General features: G+C 38.5%; 1 non-coding gene across 1 annotated transcript; it reads right to left on the bottom strand.

Moving 5' to 3' along the window:
* Nucleotides 1–153: 153 nt before the first annotated feature.
* LOC111815046 lies at nucleotides 154–260 on the bottom strand. The gene has a single exon (XR_002819858.1). It is a non-coding gene; the product is annotated as a U6 spliceosomal RNA (small nuclear RNA).
* Nucleotides 261–2,659: the final 2,399 nt, after the last annotated feature.

Below are 2,659 nucleotides of genomic sequence, written 5' to 3'. Positions count from 1 at the left end.
CTAAGCTTGTTCCAAGTAGGTGCTTTAGACCACTGAGCCATCTCACCAGCCCCTGGTCCTTCATTTGTATCCCCCTTTTTTTGTTTAGTTTTGTCAGAGATGGATATTCCCTTGCCATTTAACTATTATAGGTGCGTGAATTCAGGAAATAAAAAAAATATGGAACACTTCACAAATCTGTGTGTCATCCTTGCTCAGGGGCCACACTAATCTTCTCTGCATCACTCCAATTTTAGTGTATATGCTGCTGAAGCGAGCACCAGTAGAGCCTTTTGAGGCCTGGGTGAATTAAAAAAAGAGAAAACACAGAGGGTTGTTCTCATTTTATGGAATTAGAAAACTCTTTTAGTAAAATTCTTTTGTGCAGCTGCTACAATGCTAGAAAATTCCTTGTAGATTTCCTGATGGCTTGCAATATTGTCTGGAAATATTGTTGAATTTTTTAAATGCAGTTTTAGATTTGGAAAATACTTCAGTTGCCACTTTCAAGGTCTCTGAAAAATAACAGTTTTCTCTCAAATGTTTTGCTATCACAAAACATCCTTTCTGCTGTTTCCCTATTCCTTGTAGTTTTTTGCTCAGTGCATTGAAGTGAAGTATAAAAATCTGTAAAAAACACGAGGTTGTTAAGCCAAGCCGTTTCAGTAGCTGTGGATGTTGCTGCCCCTTTTCATTCATAAACAGCCTAATTTCATCCAAGCATTGCCTCATCCTTTGCTCAGCCATGGACCTTACTGTACATAAGTAAAGCATTGTACTGTGCCTGATCCTCATCCAGAAGCATTTGAAACTTGAAAATTAAGATGATGTAATTTGCCGTTTTTGTGACATCTTTGGGGATATCATTTAATTTTTTACCTGGCACAAAGAGCTTCTTGATGTATAGTAGAATGAAACGGAATGACTGGGTATTTTACTTCTTTAATAATAACCTGCAGAAAACCAGCTGTTGCCCCCACATAGCAGTGCCCTGACTGGTCATTTGAAAGCTGAAATTACAACAATGAGTGGCAGCTTGTGATGTCATCACCTAGGATCACCATGCATTTCTGAGCCAGCCCAGGGCCCTTGTGTGTGTTGTTATCCAACATTTGGCTACTGGGGTGATGCTGAGAGTGACCTGACTCAAGTACCAACCGAGAGGGCTCTGTGTGCCCGTTGCAGAGTGCATGCCTTGGGTTCATCACCACTGAAGTAGCATATATCAGTGCTTTGTTCTTCCTTATGGCTGAACATTTATTGTACGTATAATAGGAATTTGTATGTCCATGCATCCTTTGGTGGACACTTGGGCTCTTTCTACCTTTTGCCTATTGAATGCCATGTTTAAAATCAGATGGAAGAGGACAATGTGACAGTGGATATGATAGCATATAAGCACATAGCAAGGGAACATGGCATTTTGTCTCATCTCTGGGAGATAGAGAAGAAAGTTCCTCTTGCTGACAGGTCAAAATGGCTTTGTTTTATCATTTTTTTTTTTTTTTACTTCCTTTGCTCTCCAGTTAATGAAACAAGGCCTAATATTCACTAATTAGCAATATTTTCAACTTGGCCTTGCTTCACAGTTAGCATTTTTATCAATCCTCAGTAGTTCAGTAGAACAAACAGTTCCTTTAATTTCTGTACTTTCCTTCCACAAAACATTTATCTTTATTTCAATAGAGTTTTTTCAAGTCATCTTTTCTCAAACAATTCTCAGTGAAATTCTACAAATCAACCATGTTTCCTGTCACTTAGGGGACAGAAAGTCAAAGCCAGAGGAAACCCTTAGGCATCAGTTTCAATTCCTCTAATAGCAGTAATTTTTCTGTCTGAGGCACATACTAAGGCTGTACCACGAAGACCTTTTTCTTGATGAAAAATAGGAGCTGACCTATTTTTCTCCATTAAATTTTGATATGTTCTTTTCATTAATTTAAAATACCTGGACTCAGCACTTTTGAGATTTTTATTTTTCTGGCTCAATGGAGAAATGAAGCTTGGTAGGAACCAGTCAAGCAGATTATGAATACAGGCTCTGAAGTAGTTGTTTTGGCCAATTTTGTCGGTTGAGCTCAATGAAACCTTTAGTGAACATTTGTTAGATCATTGTTGCTGTTTTTAGGGATAAATCCTTCAGGAAGTCTGGGTGGGCTTGCAGAGAACAGTGTGACTGTGTCTACTGCCTTCAGAGAGAACCCCCCGAGATCCCATCCTCATACTCCCTGGAAGTGTGTGTCTGCCTTAATGTCTCAGAGACTGTGGTAGTCCCAGAGAGGCACATTCACCACAGGAGAGAAGTGCAGACCTCAGCAACCCGGGTCATTTGCTTTGCTGACTGTAGTCTAGTTTGCAAACTTATTGCTTTCAGGAGATCTCGAATGTGGCCTTAGATATATGGGCTTATGTCAAATTCCATCTGAAAAGTGAGTAGAAATGTTTTCCTTTTTGTTGATAATCTTAGGTTCAAGTTTCCAGTTTTATGACAGATGACAAGAGAAAAATGAGGAAAACAAATATTCTTAAAGGATATAAATAAAAAAGATGCACAGGGATATAGTGAGACATGACTATTTTCTCTTTGTCTCTCTCTTTTTTTCTTCTTTCTTTCCTTCCTTCTTTCTTTCTTTCTTTCTTTCTTTCTTTCTTTCTTTCTTTCTTTCTTTCTTTCTTTCTT

Source organism: Octodon degus, unplaced genomic scaffold, assembly GCF_000260255.1.
Source record: "Octodon degus isolate 3935 unplaced genomic scaffold, OctDeg1.0 scaffold00010, whole genome shotgun sequence".
Lineage (NCBI taxonomy): Eukaryota > Metazoa > Chordata > Mammalia > Rodentia > Octodontidae > Octodon > Octodon degus.
This window is presented reverse-complemented; position numbering and strand designations above follow the sequence as displayed.